Source organism: Alligator mississippiensis, chromosome 3, assembly GCF_030867095.1.
Source record: "Alligator mississippiensis isolate rAllMis1 chromosome 3, rAllMis1, whole genome shotgun sequence".
NCBI lineage: Eukaryota > Metazoa > Chordata > Crocodylia > Alligatoridae > Alligator > Alligator mississippiensis.
In genome coordinates, this window is record NC_081826.1 from 263,541,310 (window position 1) to 263,561,683 (window position 20,374).

The 20,374-nt window shown below is 41.2% G+C and overlaps 1 long non-coding RNA gene across 1 annotated transcript; it reads right to left on the bottom strand.

The window, feature by feature from the left end:
• Nucleotides 1–853: 853 nt before the first annotated feature.
• Nucleotides 854–6,969, bottom strand: LOC109285253 (uncharacterized). The gene is made up of 4 exons (XR_002092938.2): nucleotides 6,827–6,969; nucleotides 5,632–5,918; nucleotides 2,923–3,070; nucleotides 854–1,087 (listed from the first exon to the last, which is right to left on the bottom strand). It is a non-coding gene; the product is annotated as an uncharacterized LOC109285253 (long non-coding RNA).
• Nucleotides 6,970–20,374: the final 13,405 nt, after the last annotated feature.

Genomic DNA, 20,374 nt, shown 5'->3' on the forward strand with positions numbered 1-20,374 from the left:
CATTTCCAAGTAACCAAGCCTGAAGATGGGTAATGTATTTTACACTCTTGTATAATTACTTTGCTTTTTCTACTAGCACAGCTTGGGAAAATTGCTCTAATTTGTGTAATTTTTCTGGAATTGCACAACCATAGAATTTAAGTAATTGGAATATGTTTTTTAAGATAAAGAACTACCACAATCGGATATTTCTTTAACAGTTTCTGCTTATACTCTAATAATCATCATTATCTTTACACCAAACTCATTTCAACTGTTGGCTTTTTTTTTTTCTTTTAAGTAATATTTCCCCTGAAACTTTTTTTGAATGTGAAAGTAAGCGAATGGCTCTAGCTATATGCGCTGCCTCTGCTAAAAGGACCTCTGGCAAGATTTCCAGCATTGTTTGTTTTGTACTACATGCTTCTCTGTTGCTATAGGAGCAGAATTTCTGGCACATGGGGTGCTGTCTCCTGTGTGGTTGCATTTCCCAGCATGCCTTGCTGTTACTATGGAAATGACTGCCCATTAATTTTGCTATCCTTTTACGACCAAAGCACATCTAACTGTTTCAAACAATCAAGTGATGTTACCTGCTGCCCCAGAAAGAGAAAGAAAACTGCACGTGGTTCCAGAACTCCTGCACTGATTTGAATCAAGATTTAATCAAAGAGCAGTAGGAACTAAAAGGAATGTAGCTAGATGTCTTACTTCACATTTCTCTTTACAAGACTGAGGGGATTGGGCTGTGTCATATGTGAACACAAATTATTGACCCAGTCCTGTGTTTAAGTTTTTTTTATAAACAGAGATTATACAGTCTTTTCTTTTGTTTTCTATGTTAATACTACTTTTATTAAATATTAAGGCTGTTTGCAGACATTAACCCCCTCCCCACCCAAAAAAACCAACAAAACAAAACAAAACAAACCACACTTTACCGGAAGAAGCTGTGTGTTACTTTGAACTGGCTGTATAGCTTCTGCATAGATCAGGAGCTTCAGTGGGGCTTTTTGGTGCTTTTTGGAGCCAGGTCCAACTAATGTGCTGCCTCTTCTGGGTGACAACACCATGAGATCTGATACTGAAGTTACCAGGGGACAGATTCCTAGCAGGTGCAAAACATCATAGCAAATTTACCTCAGTGAAAGATGGGTACACCACGCCAAAAAGGAACAGAAACTTTGTGTCATGAATTTACAATGTTTGAGAGGGTTGTGGGATGTTATGCATTTTTTCTTGAGTTTATTTTACTGATTTGGCATGTGTGATCTCTAGGTATAGATAGTGCCCAAACTGTTTTAGCCTTATCATTACATCTGCAAGAATTGTGGTATTTGATATAAATGTAATTTTGATATATCTTTATATTTTAGCCAGACCGCTTAGTGGGGCAGCGATTAATATAAGTGCTCCTTGCCTATTCACAGTTGAGAGAGAGGATCACTAAGAATTAATGTTTCACATGAGTTTGTTTACTCATCACCCTTATGCATGTGCTCTGAGGCACATGAACCTGACCGTTCCAGTGCTGAATTTACGGTTTGGGGAAAAAAAGGCCTGTAAGAATATCACTTGGCTATTCAGGCTATTCAGGGGAAGGACATTTCTCACAGTGAGGAAATCAAATGAGAGAAAGTAGCTTTAGGATGCAGGACTAATAATCTTTATGTGTGAAAGGGTGCAAATATTCTTCTGGGTTTAATTAGATCAAGGAAGATTTTAAGTCTGGTAAACATGGGCACCTTTGTAAGGGCAGGAAGTTATATGCATAGGGTGGGCTCCCCAAGAATCCAATGGGTGATGTGTATAAATGGCCAGATAAAGAACCACACTTAAGCTTTGCCTTGAGAACAAGTTTTTGCCTTTAGTTTCTCCTGGGCATAGGGAAGCACTGAGGCCCTCAGCCAGTGGGCTGGGTAAAGCAGGCTAATGAGTGAAATTGCAGGAGGCCTAGCAGGGAGGTCAGAGGCAAAAGCTGTTTTCTGACCTGTTGAGTAAGTAAATGCTGCATTCTTGGCTTTAAGATGCAGGGTAAGAACAGTTTATTGTTCTGGTGTTTTCCTTTGCTTGTTTATTCTTATATTACTGTCTGTATTTCAATATATGGTTACTGATTTTTTTTATGTTTGCCCATTTTTATAATAAATCCTTTTGCTATCTCTCAGTCATAACCTACTTATTGTTAGTAATAACTGATTGCAGAGCTTTGACTACACAGATGGGTCTTTTCCATGGAAGGGGGAGGTCCATCTTTTCTGAGTACATGACTGGACAAAGGTGAGATTCTTCTAGCTGGCAAAATCCCCTCTGTTAAGAGCTGGAAAGACCTAGGTGAGGCACACAGAGCTGAGGCACTAGCAGTTAGGGAGGTGACCTTTGGAATATCTTAGTCTGCTTTCTTTGATCAAGCAACAGGTGCCAGAGAGGGTTTTGGGGCAGAAGGGCAATTCAGAAGGTGGAGAACACCCCCTAGATGTGTTTCATAGGTATACCTGGTCACACTTGGGGGAACTGAGTAAATAACTAATATTCCACATAATATAAAGGATGAAATGGCACAAAGAAAAGTGCTTGTGGGGAGCAGGAGCTGTTCTTGCCAGCACTGTGCATAGGATATTTCATTGTGAAGTCTGCCCTTTCTGAGTAACATGCTTCTAACTTCTGAACGTTTATCTGACCTTAACTGAATCTCCTAAACCTTTCAGGTTCAATTGTAACTAACTTGAACCCTTCTGATCCTAACATTTAGACTATAATAATAAAGAGCCAGATTCTGATCTCATTTACATGGGTTTCCCACAAGTGTATCTCCTTTGGGGCCAGAGCTTGGCTCCCTACAGAATTCTACCGCCACAGGAGTGGTATTGGGTTAATGTAGGCAGCCCTGTGCTAACCTGTCATGTTCCCAGCATATTAAGAGGTCTGAAATTCAAGAGGTACCTCGATTTCAACCATCCTCGGTGTGTGCTGGCAGTGGAATTTCTTGTCGGGCCAAAATTGGGCTCTTTATCACCTCTTCTCCAGCCTCCCACTGGTGTCAGCAGGGATGCTTTTGATTTACGCTGATCAGAATCCAGGTCTTCTTAATCTGACAAATACAACACAACAATTTTCGAGTTGGCAACTGAGCTCTCACAGGGTTTGGTGATTTCTTGGTTCATAATCTTGGGTACTCTGTTTTCAGATATCTCTCTTCCCTCTTTTTCACAAGTACGCTGTCAGGTGCTTCCAGGAATGCAGTCAGAACACAACTGCATATCACTGCCCCATGTGAGACAGTTTTCCTCTTGGAGTTTCTTTGCACTTTAGAAGTAAATCTTGTATCAAATAAGTTGGGAGTTTCAGTTGGATAGTCAAAATATTCTAAGTTTTAGGACCAGGAAGTGAAAATATTTTCAAGATCTTATTGTCCTTTTTCTTTATATCCTGATTTTTACTTTCTGATGAATTGAAACTGGGCAACATTAGGCTCCTTATTTTGCAAAACAGATTAAAGTGACGGTCATAGAAGATGCCTCACCGTGAAGGATGAAGAAGTCATTTATAATCATGCTCCTTCAATTCTTAGTGTCTCTGACATGCTAAGAAGGTGACAGTGAACTGCAGTGATGCAGCTGGTTTTATGATGTGGACATTTGTCCAGTAAGAACTGGATAGAGACCATTTCACACATGCCACTGAGCAGCCATCAAATGATAATGATTACTAGAAAGACTCTTGTTTTCTCTTGTGGAAAATGAACCCAGACACACAGGAAGAGGTCCATTACTAGTTTATTAACAAATTGTGAGCATCTTGCTTCATACTCTGTGCAATACTAACTTCCTACCACTGTTCTCCAATTGAAGCTCTATGGTACTTTATAAAGGACGCACAATTAGCACTCCAAACAAAAAAGCCACCCAAATTTGACTGGAGAGAAAGGAACACTACATATAAACAAAGCTCTTGGGTCAGACACAGCTATAAAATATATCCTAGGAACACTACATTGTATTTTGTCCAAACAGATGCATTTTATTAAATAAGTGTTTTTACAAAAACTAATACAAATGTAATTTTTGCAGAATTTACTAATGCACGAGAATTCTAGAATGAAATTGATTGGATATTGCTTGAGCACAAAAGTTAAATGGATTAGTCTCTTTCTTATTGTTCCGGCTGAATGTACTGCAAAAAAATCATTAAACAGCACAAATGGTGAAAAGAAATTAGATTTTAAAATTTCCTTCTCATTTTCATAATCTGAGTTGTTATTCGTAGTCTAGGTAAGGACATTTGTATTTTGAAACTATGATTTCAAACTGAATGGTGTACCATTAAGTTCAGTGTGCCCCCAGATACCATGGTGATGATGAGCATCAAATAAATACATGCAATAATACAGCAGATAAAGTAAACATCTCGATTCATTTTGGAGAGTGATCTGAAGAGGCTGGATAATTCAGTGCATCAGCGCAGCAATTCTATGAAAAGCATGTTTGTGCTGCAGATGCTCTTTCAGACATTTTTCTCTATCACAGGCCTGCAATCTGGCAGCATTGCTGTTTTTGCAGGTGCTGCATATATATTTGCCTATAATGTGCTCAGTGTAAACTATAAAATGTCAGTTTCTAGATCTTTTCCTCCCATTTACTTCGAACTAACAAAAAAGGTGTTGTTTTCCAAAATTAGGCATCTTCTTATGAAGTAGCGGTAATTATTCTATTAATGACCCAATCTGCCTTAAAAGTAGCTGATGGAGAGTGTTAACTACTGCTTCTGTATATTGCTGTACTTACTGAACCATCAGACCCCTAGCCTGAATATCTTCTGGAAGCATTGTAAAACCTTTTTATTTGAGCAGGCATTTAGCAGGCAGGGTTAGGTTTTGAAGCATTGTCTGGGGAGTTTGTTCCATTACAAAATATTTTATATTAACATTTTTATCCGTCTTTATAATATACCTTTTTATTGTAAGCCACTATTTTGGGAAGGCAGCTTATAGATGTAATAAATGCACTCTGTATCTCAGCTTACCTATAAGTTTGTATAAAAATACTAACTGACATGACGATGCATTCTGTTTCTGCCTAAGCCAAAGAATTATTGGTGAAAGGATTGTCACATAAAAATATAATTTAACTTTGCTATCTGGCAGTTACAGCCACTGTTCCATGAAAGAGCACAGGTAGAGTATTTTTTAAAGCTTTACCAATCTTGAAGCTAAATGTGAACATGGCATTTAAAGAGGGCAATACAGACTCCTCCAACGCACAAGACTAGAATGTTCTAAAATAACAATAGGGCTGCAGTGTTTTATACCCATTGAGCATTTGATCCATGCATCTAAGGAACCACGAGAAGACAGTAATTGGAAAAGTATTAGGAGGACTTTCAAAGTCATTTGCAGTCATACAGAATAGCCTGGACTGTACAAGGCAATGTAATAAGATAAATGAACAAAATGGAGGCCAATTAAAGTAATTGGCCTCTACAAGTAATCAAATGATCTATCAGATAATCTACCTTAAAATGTCTCAAAGATTTTTATTTTAAATTTCTTCTCCTATCCTTTACTCTGATAACACTAACCTTAACTTGCCCTTCGGAGAAGCTGTGGGATCTGGTACTAGTGTGATTCTTTTGGAAATAGTTGGGTTAACATACCTGGTATTCAGATCTTAAAGGTTTGGATTAAATCCCAGTGCTATTTGTCAGGTCAAGGACTGTAGCTTTGTCTGTGTAAACATCTGGGTCTCAACATCTTTGGACTGATTGTCCGTAGCACCACTTAAACCCCAAGGAAGATTTCAGATTTCTGTGGACAGCTGAGATAGCCTAGTCTCTGTAACAATGATCAACATTGGCAGGGCTCCACTTTAGGGAAGTCAGCAGTGATGTTGCTTTTCATCACCACCAGCAGACATATTGCTCTTCAAATCAGCACAGGAGAGCTAAAAAGAAAAAGAAAATAGGATTGCAAGAGGAACCTGTGAGAGAGTGCAAGCAATATAATAGTCCATAGATGTTAAGAACAAAGAGTGAATTTTGGCACAGCTCACATGAGGATTAGGGAACTAGGGAAACTCCTGCTTTTCTCCTTCCTAGGTTATTAATATTCCATTATTTCAGCAAAGGGAGTGATAACATTTTCACCTCCCTTCTGCTACTAGATGTAAGAATACAGAACTGCCACCATTAGACTGTCAGGGATCCAGCCTAACCAGTAGTTAAATCCCCCACTATAGATGTTATTTCATAATAAACACCGGCGGTTCTAGAATTTACTTGCTTTTACTAATATTTATTGAAACAAAAGAGCAGATTCTGTAGTTCATTACATCAATATAAATAAGGAGTAACTTCACTCAAGCCAACAGAATTTCCCCTAGTCTAATATGAAGCAGAATATGGCCCAAATAGTCTGATATACCAGTCAAAAAGCCACAAGCTAGAAGCTGAATCATAAAACTCCATCATTTCACAGGGGATGTGACCTTCTCATTAATTATAAAATGCTCTGGCTGATTAACTCTAATTTGATGCCATAGATAAATGTCTTGTGTGTAAGAGAGGGAAGCAGATTTGGGTTGGGAAAAAATGGGAGTGAAGAGGGAGACTTTTTGTGTAATAACCCCATCTGTTCTGAATGTTCTGTGCTTTCTTTCTAATTGCTCAGGGAGATTCCCACCTGAGAGGTGACATTTATAGACCGACCCTCCCAGGGATGTCAAATGCTTTAAATACAGAGCAAACGATTAACAAGGAAAGTATGATGGGTCTACGCAACTCTATCTTATTCTCATCCATGTGAACTGATTTTTTTCCTTCTCAAGAGAACGCCACATTTTTAAGTCCTTACCTGAGGAGTAAGGAAATACTGATGCAACGATGTCATCCCTGAATCTCAGGCTTAAGCAGTCAGCACAATCCTCAGAAAGATGGGGAATGACAATAGTATCATGCAATCATGCATGAACCTGGTTTTCCACTGTATTATAATTTCTTTGCTAGTATAACCCTATATTGATATAATTGGAAATGCACTGTAATACAACTGATATAACTCAGTACTTACATTGTTGTGTATTTATTGCAAACAAGACTTAATAAACTCCATATGGTACAAAATCTGATAGAAAAGCTGATATTTTAAGAAGCTTAGTGCCTATAATCTGGACATTTGAACAACAGTTCCTGGAACAGGGAATAACTATGATAAAACATTGAAAGGGTCTGGTCTGAACTGATTTTATGTCCAGCAGCAGTACACACAGCTCAGTGAAATCATGTTGTTTTAACATTTCTGAGCTCTTTCTCTTCTGTTGTTCATGAGGAATCTCACACATCCTCTAGGATGAGAATAGAATCCAAATCTACTGCTATTATTATGAAATTTCCCACTGTACACTGATGTGCCTATCTCCTATAAGGTAGGATCACTTTGTGTGAAGCAGAACATCCAGGATACTGATGGAAGAAATAAAAACATCTTACCTGTATTCATTTACACAGATTAAGATCCCTGGACTTCCCAAATCAAAAAGGACCCTGTCCATTGAAGTTCTGTGGGCATATGCATATATGCATATCTGTATATATTTCATACAGTTAGCCCTGTAATTATATTATGACGTTTAAAAAAATTGTCATTGCTAAGTTGCTGTCAGTCTTCACTAGATCCTAACTAACCTAGGATCATCTAGGCTTTTTCCTTTCTGTGCAGTTTTGGAACTCTACATCAGCATTGTCCATACAGTTAGGCATGGTGCTTTGGAAAACCAATGCAAAACTTGAGCAAGTCATCTTAACAATATTTACAGTCCTAGATAAAGGTGGTAGAAACATAGCTTTATTTCTTACCTTAGCAATGTCAATAAAGGCTAAAAAAGCTTGACTCTAGATTTATACAAGTCTCTTCACATTGATAATGCACATCCTTGCAAATACTGGGACCTATCTGGAATCCAGCAGAGCTGTGAATCTGTAAGTATCATTAGCTACACTCCAAGGAAAGGGAAGGGGAAACATTTCAGACTCTCTTGAGTTTATCTTTAACCAACACTTTTCAAAGACTCACAAGGTCTTAAAGGACCGTGTATCATTATTTACAGTATATAAATATTGTATCTTTGGCATCTATCACCTATCATCAGGCTTTGACTGAGTTACTCTGGATTTTGCTGATGTAAAAATAAAATTTGCCCTATTATATATGTACTATTATATATAAATAAAATGTCCCTTATTATATATGTATTATATAATAAACAAACATATATAGTAGGGCATATTCTGTTTTCATTTCAGCAAAACCCAGAGTAACTCAGGTGAAGTCTGTTGATGGGTGATAGATAGCACAGATACTATACTCTTATATAGTAAATATATAATATATATGCTAATATGCACTATTTATATAGTGTACACATGTAGACACACACACACACACACACACACACACTCTGACAGACACACACAAAATAAAGGCTGTTAGGTTCCAAAATAGCTAGATGCAATTGAGTTACTCTATTAGATGAAAAATGGTGCAAATGGAATCAGACTGAGGGCCTGTCATACATCAGTTACTCATTGTGAAATTCATTGTTCATGGTGCACACATCATGAGAAGTGATCATGAAAGGAGGGCTTACAGAAGACACTTTGGGTCTTTTGTATATCCCTTTGCACAATGGAAAATGTTGAGCTGCATAATGTTTTACGCAAGCATCACCTCAGAAGCACTCTGCATAAAGGAAGGATAGATTATTTTCAGGCTGTGGCCAAGAGTTGGTTCTTTACTCCTCTGTGAGAGGAGATGCTGTAGAATTCTTCCATGTATGGCATAAAATACACTCTGTGTTTCCGATCTGTCGGAATATATTTCAGAGTCCAGAATGCTAAGGATTAACTAAAACTGCCAGATATTCCATCTGCCATAGGAGCTTGACTTAATATTACCTCGTAGCCTGTAATTTGAGTGGCTATGATCACAAACATCCTTGACTGGCATATAGCTGTGAAGGGTTGGTGCAATTCAGGCAAATGGGGGATACACATGGAAGTAGCATGGCTAAGCTCGAGGCTTTCCCCTCTGTCCTGGCAGGAAGTAAGTTTCAAGTTACACACGGGTGCTTGCTGACTAACTCTCAACTGCGCAGAAGAAACCAGGGTGGGTTGTGTTCTGAGAATGAGCAGGCCTGAAACAACTTAAGCTTTATCTTCAGCATGTTAATGAAATGCTCTGATACCTAGTCCCCTCTTTGACCTTAATGCTGATCCTAGATGAGAGCGATATGTTAGTAGTACAGCAGTGGCCTCATTAATGCAGGGTCAGGTCCTCCTGTGCACTCTGTCCTGTTCATCACTTTTTGCTCCACGCTGTGCCAATATGTGCAGCACTCCACACCCGTGCTGTGTGGGATCAAGTCCATTGTTTGTTTAGGCAGATGTTTTGTGCCAATCAAAGAACTATGCCAGACCGTCACAGTGAGTCAGATCAGCAACTTGCTTGAATCCATTTTATAATGTCACAATTCAGGTGCCTGCCATTTACTGTTAGAAGTAGTTTTACTGTTTGTGTGTGCTTTGTTCTGTCTACCTCAACTTGGTTGTGCCGTTTCTGTTCTTCAAGAGGAACATACATTGAAGTAGCTTCATTTGCCCATTTCTATTGATTTATGCTTGACCCATTTGTGGCAGTTGCCTACCCCCCTCAGGCAACTGCTGAGCTCTCCAACATGCACCACATCTGTGGAAGGACACAATGCAATTTTATGCCGCCTTCGTGACAGAACTGAACAACTTGCCGCTCATTTAAATTGTGCAAAGTCTGAGTTATGAGGTACATAAGTGGCAGGAGAAGGCAGCCCTTAGTATCTGTGAAAAGAAATTGAATTCAGGTTGTTTTATCTCTTGCAGATGTTCAACATTATTTTTGTCAAGTAGTAGTTAAGTTGAAGAGAGATCTTTTTTGGAATGGGAACATGAAATAATAATGTTCTCCAGTGTCATCCCATCAGGTGAAGTCACTGGATGGATGATATCCCGAAATGAAATGATGCTAATGATACTGAGACAGAATATATTGGTTGGTAGAGGATTTCTGATCTCTTTGGGGAAAGGGATAAAGGGGGACAACAAGCAAATAAATGCACATGCAGATAATACACAGATCTTAGTGTTTAAACACAGGGAAAATATTCTAAATATCAGACAGCAAATCCCCAATAGTATGATTTGTTAGTCTGAAATAAATCTCCAGGAAAAAGGCAACTACCTCTGACTGGAGTAATTTAAAACTGAACTGAACAGAAAATAAGGGACTGTGTAAAAGTCTGTATAGGAGAGATGCCCACATGTTCACTGAAGATATCCCTAGCCAATTGTTCTAAGAATATTTAAGATCTTTTATCTGTTTTCCTGAAAAATGTAGCTGAGTTCCTGTCATGCCTAGCAATGAAGTCCCATGGGCCAAATCTTTTTAGACAGACATCATTACAACTATGGGTTTCTCATTTAGAAAGATGGACACCACACTTGACTTTAACTTCCACTTGAGGCCAGATCTGCTTAGTATAGAAAACATTCATCAGACCAGGGCATTAAAAATTGGGGTGGGTGTGGGATCAAAAATAACAATAACGATTGGCTGAAACAATTGATGAGGTAACTGCAAAACAGTTCCATATGCTTGCTTTTCAGCAGTCATATGACTCCATTTCCCCATACATATATGTATTTAATTTGGGATTCCAGAGGACATCCTCAGCATTATCTTGGCTGTCTGGCAGAGAGGTCAAGGAATGGATAGGCCAATTTCCTCTTTACTCTTCAAACTGGCTCCTTCAGGTTAAAGATGAACCAATTTATTGGACCATTGAGGGTATAGCTGTCCCTGCCCCTGCTGTTCCTCTTGTTTGGATGCAGAAGTCTCATCTCCAGTGCTGTCAATAAGGGACCTTTTATGGGCACTAGATTCATTAAAAATTATAAAGTGATTTTTAAAAAAGAAAAGAAAAAATAATCTCCCTAAAAACCAATTTCCCTGCTGTGAATGGAATAATTCCTTTTAATATACTAAGCCATAAAAAAATTAAGCTCCTTTCTTTAGCACCAAAGTAAGGCAAATGCACTTTATTTGGAGAATGCAAATGCCTCAAGCTGCAGTATTTCTCTTTCACCAGCTCTCAGCAAGTGGCCATTTAGTCTTAATTGCTCTTCACAGTGTAGTCCAATTAAGAATGGCATTAGCAGGGCAAGGACTATTTGTTAATCTGTAAAAGGTATGAGAGACAGTTCGTGTTTTGCCTGAGGTTTCTATTCGCATGTTTGGGTGAAAATCTAACCAGCTGGAACTCTCTGCAAGCAATACGTAAGTATTAGCAAGCTATCAGTTATAAGCAAGATAAATGTTCACATGTAATTGAGTAGAACAGAACCTTACAAAACATTTATTTGTATTAGGAAAGATACAAATATTGCAAACCTGTAACATCAAATTAAAAAAAGTGACAGTCTTGACATTTGACTGGAGAGGGTTTTTGTGCATGCTTGGGATGTAAATGACTAGGAAGAAGGCTCCAAATCCTGGATAGTCAGTCAGTCTGGGATGCTGAGGCAGACAAAGGAAAAGCTTTCTGGTACTGAAGAACGTTTTGCCTTGTATGGGAATGTCAAATGAATTGCCAAGTCTCTGTCAAAAAGCTTATTCTGCATATTCAGAACAAGTAGTCCAAAGTAAGGTAATTTCCATCAGTACTTAAGGTTTTGTACAATATCCTTTGGTACAAAGCAGCATAATTCCATTGAAGCACATTTCTTTAGTGTATTTTTAAATGATTGCATTGGATAGTTACTCTAGTCTTTCATAAAAATCCAAATCAATCAATAAATGGAACCGTACAGATTTACAACTGCTGACATCTTGGTCTTTTAACTGGAATGCTGTTAAGTGAGCCTGAGAAACAGAGCTGAGGTGCTTGTATTCTGGTGCCTGGTGTAATAACAAAAGATGCTCTCTCTCCTTACTTTTGGGAAACACCCCCTGGGGAACTCACTTGACAATTCACCTTCTTTTGGAAGTCACCTTTGCTTACTTGTTTCCTTCCACTGAGGTGTGTTAGGACACTAATTTTACTGCACTTATTTTTCCTCTCTGTAAAGAGGAAATCATCAAATTCCATACTGAATAATTTAGATTTATGTGGCTGTCCTAGGATGTGGCTGGAGAGATCAAAACTACCATCTGGGACAGATCATGTATCTGCTTTGCTGGTCTCTGCAGGAGAATGGCCTTACAAGCTACCTAGAGAAATTAACAGGCTTTCTAGAGCGATTGTGGAATCTCTATCCTTGTACATTTTCAAAATCAGGTTGGGCAGAGAAGTGGCTCAGATGCTTTAGTTAGGGATGATCCTAGAGATTGGAAACTAGCTCTTGATCCGGAGATTGGAAACTAGCTAATGTGGTCCCCATCTATAAGAAAGGGAGAAAGGGGGACCCAGGAAACTATAGGCCCATAAGCCTCATATTGGTCTTGGGGAAAATCCTTGAAAAAATTATCAAGGAGCACATCTGTGAGGGGCCAGCAGGGGAGATCATGCCCAGGGGAAGTCAACATGGGTTCATCAAAGGCAGGTCCTGCCAGACCAACCTGATGGCCTTTTATGACCAGGTAGCTAAATCACTAGATGATGATGTCGCCGTGGACGTAGTCTTTCTGGACTTTAAGAAGGCCTTTGACACTGTCTCTCACCCCATTCTCATTAATAAACTGAGTGACTGTGCTATTGATGCCTACACAATTGGATGGGTCAAAAATTGGCTGATGGGGTGCACCCAGAGAGTGGTGTTGGACGGGTCGTACTCGACCGGATGGGAATAGTGGGGGCTCGGTCCTGGGGCCTACACTGTTCAACATCTTCATCACCGATTTGGATGAGGGGGTGGAAAACACAGTTGTCCAAGTTTTCCAATGAAACCAAGATATGGGGAGAGGTAGGCATGCTCGAAGGGAGAGAGAGGCTGCAATTAGACTTAGACTACAGAAGTGGACGGATGGTAATAGGATGGGCTTCAATGTGGATAAGTGCAGGGTGCTGCACCTGGGGAGAAGGAATCCACAGCATACGTACAGGCTGGGGAGCTCCCCCTTTGTGAGCAAAGAGGCGGAAAGGGATCTTGGAGTCATTATTGACTCCAAGATGAACATGAGCTGCCAATGCCAGACTGCAGCCAGCAAAGCTAACCACACCTTGTCGTGCATCCAAAGATGCATCTCAAGCCAGTCCAGAGAGGTAATACTCCCTCTCTAGCAACATTAGTCCAACCTCAACTGGAGTATTGCATCCAGTTCTGGACACTGCACTTTAAGAAGGATGTGGCCTGCCTTGAGAGGGTTCAGAGGAAGGCCACCTGCTTGGTTGGAGGGTAGCAGGGCAGGCCCTATGAGGAGAGGCTGAGGGACCTGAACCTGTTCAGCCTCAGCAAGCGGAGACTGAGGGGGGATTTGGTGGCTGCCTACAAACTCATTAGGGGAGATCAGCAGCAAATAGGAAGGGCCCTATTCCCCCCAGCAGCACCTGGGGTGACAAGGAACAATGACCAGAAGCTGCTGGAGAATAGGTTCAGGTTAGAGAGCAGGAGGCACTATTTCACTGTTAGGGTGGCTAGGATCTGGAACCAACTTCCTAGGGAAGTGGTCCTCGCTCCTACCTTGGGTAAATTCAAAAAGAGGTTGGATGAACACCTGTCTGGGGTCGTGTGCTCCCAGCGTGTGCTCCAACCAGTGGTGGGGGGTTAGACTAGATGATCTATTCAGGTCCCTTCCGACCCCTAACTACTATGAAACTACCTTGAGCAGGTGGCTGGACTAGATGATCTTATGAGGTCCCTTCTATCCCTACTTTCCTGTGATCCTACCTCCTCTGCAGACCTCTACTTCCAGTGTATTCAGGGTCCTCCATGGAGGGATAGGTTAGACAGGGTTTCGCCCCAAAAAATTGTTATAGACACTATGGCTATATTTGAGAAAACTAGATTTCAGGTGCAAAGTAATGCATTTTCATTTCTCACTTCACTTTCAGTTTTACAAGATGTCAATAAACCTCAGCACTTTGGGGGAAGGTGACAGTTTATAAGTTTAAAAGTTTATAGTTCTGCTTGCAACATGGTTTTTTTGCAGTCAAGAGGTAATGTCAGTGTAGTATGAACTGATTTCAGTCTCCCCCACACATCTTGATAGGACCCTTACCATCCTGCTTTTTCTAAACTACATGAGCCCAAATATAGGAACCTGTTACTTGAACCTTTGGCCTAATTGGTAATGTATATAACTGAGACTAGTTTGGGTTACTAAAATGTAAACTTCAGGGCCCTGATAGAGTTCAGTCTCTGAATTAATGCTACAGTAGAGAGGCCATCAGTAGATTGAATCCTCTGGGTCACACAATAAGATAATTTTTTTCAACAAGCCTGAATAGACCAACAGAGCTGTGCTTATATAAGGGATAGAAAAACAGAACAGAATGACAAGCATTTGGTTTGGTTTGCCCTCTTTTAGTAGGGAGACTTGGAGTAGGTGAGATACTTTGGCATTTTACAGATTAGTATAGTCACCATCCATATTGGTAGCATTTTTTTCTACCCCATTTCCTAGAGGCTGCTCCTACTTCTTACATAATTATAATTAACCTCTACACACAGTCTCAATCCTAACCACCTCTAAAGCTTTCCCACAACTATTGCAAAAAATAAATATCCTTCCTTAAAGTTCAATATACACCTGCCCTAGTCCCTCAGTAGGCATGTTAGCACACCCCTGGAAACCAGTCCTAATCCACCCTGCATAGACATATACTACTCTTGACAATAGATAGATTTTGCTCATCCTAAACCACCCAGTTCTTTTCTTTCAGTGGAAGTTTCTTATATGACTATGCTATAGGGATCTAGCTCACAGGAGAAGAAGGAAGGTCCACCCATCTTCATTCAATAGCATGGTGGTTAGGACATTTGCCCAGGGAGTGAAAGAATCAGAATCTGGGCCCTCCTCAGCCAAGTAGGTTTGAAGTCACATCTCTTACTTGCCAGCAATGTGCCCTGGTGCTTAGGCAGGGCTACAACCACCCTCTGCTGCTTTAGTTGCCCCATGAGGCAGCTAAAAGGTGGAGACAGAAGGACAGTATGCAAGAAGAAATGTGACTCTGTAATTAGGAAAGATACAAATATCATGAGGCAGGAAGGAGGTGTGGACTCTGGTCCCTGCTCCTGTTGTGAGTTCCCAATGCTGTTTCTGCATTTTGTAATAAAGAGTCATAGGATAAAATTTGGGAACAGCATTAGCAGTAGGACCTATGTTACACTAACAACAATAGGTAAGTCTGACAGACTACAACACATTCTCATTGAGGAAATCAGAATCACTGACAGGCAGGCCTACAGTACAGAATTCTGTTTCTTTTGAGGTAAAAGGAAAAAATGAACCTCCTACATTTGGAATTCAGTACTCGGGTTCAGTAAGGACATACCTACTAGTAAACTTACTTTCCCTGACAGCAGCATTTCAGGCCCTCTTCAATGCTCTGTGAAGATTGCCTTCTAAAGTGGAAGGAGAGTAGCTACATCTATATGGTGTTGCTGGTGGCTAATTGGTATGGGGGGTGGGTTAATTGACTGGGCTTAGCAGGACTAATTACACTCAAAGCACTGCTTTGTTGCTTCTTTCAGTTTAAAAGGCAGCAAGGTTAGATGAGTGGTGTGCTTGAGGGTGCTGCTGTTCATTAACAAGGTCACGATAAGTTTGCCTTATAGGCATGGCTTAAGATTACTTAGCACTGATATTCTGGGGCAAAGTGGGTGTTAAACTGGCAGATCTGAATCCCTTACCAGACAGCCTTTGAGGAGTGTGGGCCTGCTATTTCCTCCAGAGCATAGGGCTACCATTGTTTCCTTCTCCTTTCTCTGTTATTTATTTTACTTTATATATTTATTTCCCAAAATATTTTCAAGTCCATCTATGTGTGAGGTTTAAAAGGGCAAGTAGTCATGGTATTAGTTGGCATCTGTATGAATATTGTAATTAGTAGAAACTGTTCAAAGCTGAAATTAATGGAATCTTTGTATGATAAACACTAATAGGAGTTGAACTGGTGCAGTAACACCCAGATTCCAGGCTCCAGACAAACACTCTTTACATTCTGCTTTATAGAATATTTAAATACACTGGTTGAGAACCATGTCTAAGAGAAGTCACTGATGAGTTTGGGTGAGATATTGGCTGCACTGAAATCAGCGGGAATTTTGTTGACTTCAGCGGGGTCAGGACCTGTTGTCTTCAGTGGAGTTAGTCTAATTTTCATGAGCTGGGAATCTGGCATAGTACTGTGCCCCCAACTGTATGGCTGGTTTCTGGTTGTAAGTGAGTAGAGTCCTTTTCCATTTACATTCCAAACAGTTTTCAGGTGCTAGTTTAGTTCTGGGTCCCATTATTATTTACATGCTTCTTATTAGCTCTCAGAAGTGCTGGTGTAAGAATACTCATAGAGGAGGATGTAACTGATTGACTTAACAGTTAAGCCTTTTTATGACTTTCATAATTGAAAAGTTTATTGTACTGCATATAAAAATAATGTGAAACAAATTTGAAGTGGGACAGTTTACAATTAATGCCTCTGTTATGATGGCTTTGCTTTTCTGTTGAGCTATGACCTCACAGGACTTTCCTGAGCAAAACAACTATTTGTTGCAGGATGCACTTCAATTCTGGGGCTTTCCTCTGCACATATTTCCCACTTGAAACTCCTCCTGTGTCAATTGTGCAGGCTAATATTTTCAATCAGTCTAAGAGATTTGGATACCTAGGCCCAGATCCTCAAAGGTATTTAGGTGTCCTAACTCAAAGAGAATTAGGGGACCAAATACTACTGAGAATCTGGGTGTAGCTTCCATTAAAGTTAGTGTACTGAAATCCTGTCTTTTTGCCACTAGGTGGTATCAATGGAAAACTTTACATTTCTCTGTTAATTACATATCCTTACTAGAAAACTATATTGGAATTTATAACATTTGTAAAAGGATTGGGTCCAAGGACACCCAGAATATTCTATGTTCATGATTAAACAGTCTACATTTTCTATAGTGAGGAATAACTATAATCTTTGGATAATTAAATATGAGGTAATTATTCCAATTATTTTAAAGACAAGGTTTCCCTTGACTTTGCTGTCTGGGAATTGGGTGCCTTAACGGACCTTTAAAAATCTAACACAGTTACTATGGTCATTAAAGCTGCAATTCATCAAGCTACTTAAGCAGGTAACTATTTTTAAGGCTCTTAATAGTCCCAGTGTCTTCAGTCAAACTGCTCCTATGCTTACAATTTGGCAGGTGCTAAAGTCCTTGGCAAATGAGGGCTGTATAGCCTTTTCTGGATACTCCTGAAGCCAATTGCAGAACGTTGACTTGAATCAGTGCAGTCTTAATACAAGCAAAACTTTCACTGAATGCAGCGTATGTATTTGCATGTGTAGGACCTACAGCACTAGACCCACAGCATGGCTTACTTTTTACAGCTTTTCAGTCTTCAACAGTGCTTCTAATGGAAAATGACTACTTAATCTATTCTCTGAGGAAGCATGTAATCTGATAAGTAAAATGTCAGACATAATTATAAAAAAACTTGGGTATGTCCCAGTAGAATAAATAAAGCTATTGAAAAAGAAATATTCCTGAATCTCAAACAAGTGAGCTGTACATAACACTGCATGTAAAAATCAGTGCTCCTCTACTGGTACTCCATGGAGGTTTCACAGGGTTGCAAGGGCTTTTATACAAAGGAGACAGTGGACCATCTCCTCCCAAACATTGTTGTGGCACCAGGCAGTTTTGTGCAAAGATGCCACGTCGCTCTGGGTACCCTACTTCCGACATGCAAAGCAGCAGAATTTCTGCAGTGAAGTGCTGCTGGCATGCTAATTAACTTCACTGATAGGCAGAGCTAAATTGTCGATGCACAGGACAGTGAAAGCATGGCCACACTGCTCCTGTTCCAGAGCTAGCTTGGGATTGTTCACATCATTCCTGGCAAACAGATGTAGCAGGCTTGCCTTTTAGAGCTTGGGTTGAGTCCCAGGCTTGAAATCTTGCTATTTGATTGGTGGAGCCCATCCACCAATCCAGAGGCAGCAAGAGGAGTGACATCATGCCCCTTTCCTGAGGGGAGGGGGAGAGGAGTTCCCTCCTTACCAGAAGAGCAGGGTTTAGAAGAGCTGAGGAGAGCTGCTCAGCAGGTCAAAGCAGTAGCCCAGAAGCACTCTTGAAGACTTCCATCAGCAGGGAACAGCAGACGGCTCCAGCGCTAGGCTCTCGGTGTGCAGCACGGCGCACAGCATCTGGACCCTGGGAGTTGCGTGAGGCGGCTCAGGTCTGCAACCTCTGGCGTGCGGCCAAAGACACGGAGCACAGGCCGGTGCACAGAGTAGGCCCTTTGGAGCACTTGGGTAGTTCAGGTCCCCAACCCCCAGAACGAGGCTGGGAACTCGGTGCAGGAGGTGCTGCACAGAGGGTCCGGGAGCAGATTGGGCCTGGTGCTGCATGAGGCAGCCCAGGCCTCCGACCCATAGCTAAAGGTTGAATCCAGGGAGCCAGATGGTGCTTGGGCTACTGTGCCAGCAGACAGGGCTGAGCCAGAGGCCCCAGAAGCCCTGCATAGAAGAGCCCTGTTCCAGAGGACAGCGATCCGCACTCCCCCACAAAGCCCACTGCAGGCGAGAGAGCAGCTTGGTGCAGAGGATAAGGGCCGCCCTCCAGGCCTGGGAGCCATGAGTTGCAGGGAAAAGAGGATTCCCACATGGGGAGAGGGATTCCCCCCTGGTTAGTTAAGGGCTCCTGAAAGTGGAGGTCCCACTGGGAGGGCCCCCCTAAAGTTACCAGCTTCCTTGCAGGGCTTGGGAAAAGCCCAAGGGCATTGGGGTTTCTTCTTGGGATTAAGTTTATCTTTGGGGCTCTTGTGCCATAAGTGGTGTGATGGCATGCCTTATATTTTGTGAACTCTCATGTTTCTAAACTGGTAGATAAGCAGAGTCCTAGGGCTCTGCTGGGACCCCCTGTTGCTATTATTTTACCTGTTGTTTATTTGTATTTGTTTGTGGCTTATTTATTGTTCACCCATACTTATCTATAGTTTATCTGTTGGCTATCTATGTTTATTTTGGGGTTTATCTGTTTCAGATCAGATATTTACCTGTATCTGGAGCACTGATATAAGATTTTATGTCATTTATCCAGAGGTATACTGGTTTAGATATGTTATATAGATATATCTTTATAATATATATGTATATATATATTGTATACATATATTTATATCCATGTTCCTTTCCCTTGTGATAAGTTAATGTAAATACATTTGTATATAGTTAAGTCCCTGGCTGTCCTGGCCTGGTTCTATAGGGATGGAGGGAAACTGAGCAGTCTGCAGTCCCCCTGCCCCACAGCACACCTCCCAGCTAACAATCCCTTTCAGTTGGAGAAGGGGAGCATATACCCAAGTTACCTGGGTTACACAAACAATGAAGGAGGTGAGCTGTGGAGCTGTGCATAGGCTTGAGGGAGTTGGCTGCAGGGTGGCATGTCAGGAGTAGATGATTTGTAAGGGTTTGGAGTAGTGAGGGTGCTCTGGGATGAGGTAGGCTATGGGGCTTTGTGCAAGGAAAGTGGGCTGTTGGCAGCAGATGAAAGTAGAAGGGAGTGAACCATGGGGCTGGGCAGGGGAGCAGGGATATGTGATTAAAAATACTCAGAACCACTATGGCCACATACAGATGTTCTATTTGTGCTGGGGGAAAAGCATGCAGGCATTCAAGAGCTTTCTTCCAGAAGAAAAATGGCTCTTCCCTAAGTAGTTAGACCAGGAGGATCTTCATTTTGATCAAAGTTGAATGTCTGTACCCTTCTCTAAGGAGAGAGAGGCAGGAGGGACTACTATCCCACAGGACCATGCTGTCCCTCCCTCCCTCTCCAAAGTTCCATTGGGAGGCATAGGGGCAGGGCAGGTTGGGGGAGAAGGGCAGAAGACAGTTGTGCCACAGCTACAAGGCTGCCTGGGCTCAGGCAACCTTGCAGCCAAACCAGATTCCCAGGGATCAGGTGCTGGGCTTTGGGAGGCTGTCCCCAAACCCAGTTCCCAACCTCAAGCCTTTAAATGCTGCCCCTGCTGGGTAGTGGGGGCAGGCCGTGCAAAGCCAGGGTCAGGGAAGCTATCCCTGATCCAGTTGTTAACCCCACAGGCTTTAAATGCTCTGTGTGCTGCTAAGCTAGACAGCATATGTGGTGATTTAAGAGCGAGGGTTGGGGGAGCTGTCCCTGGCCCCACTTCCATGGGCCCCCAACTTTAAATAACCCCATGTGT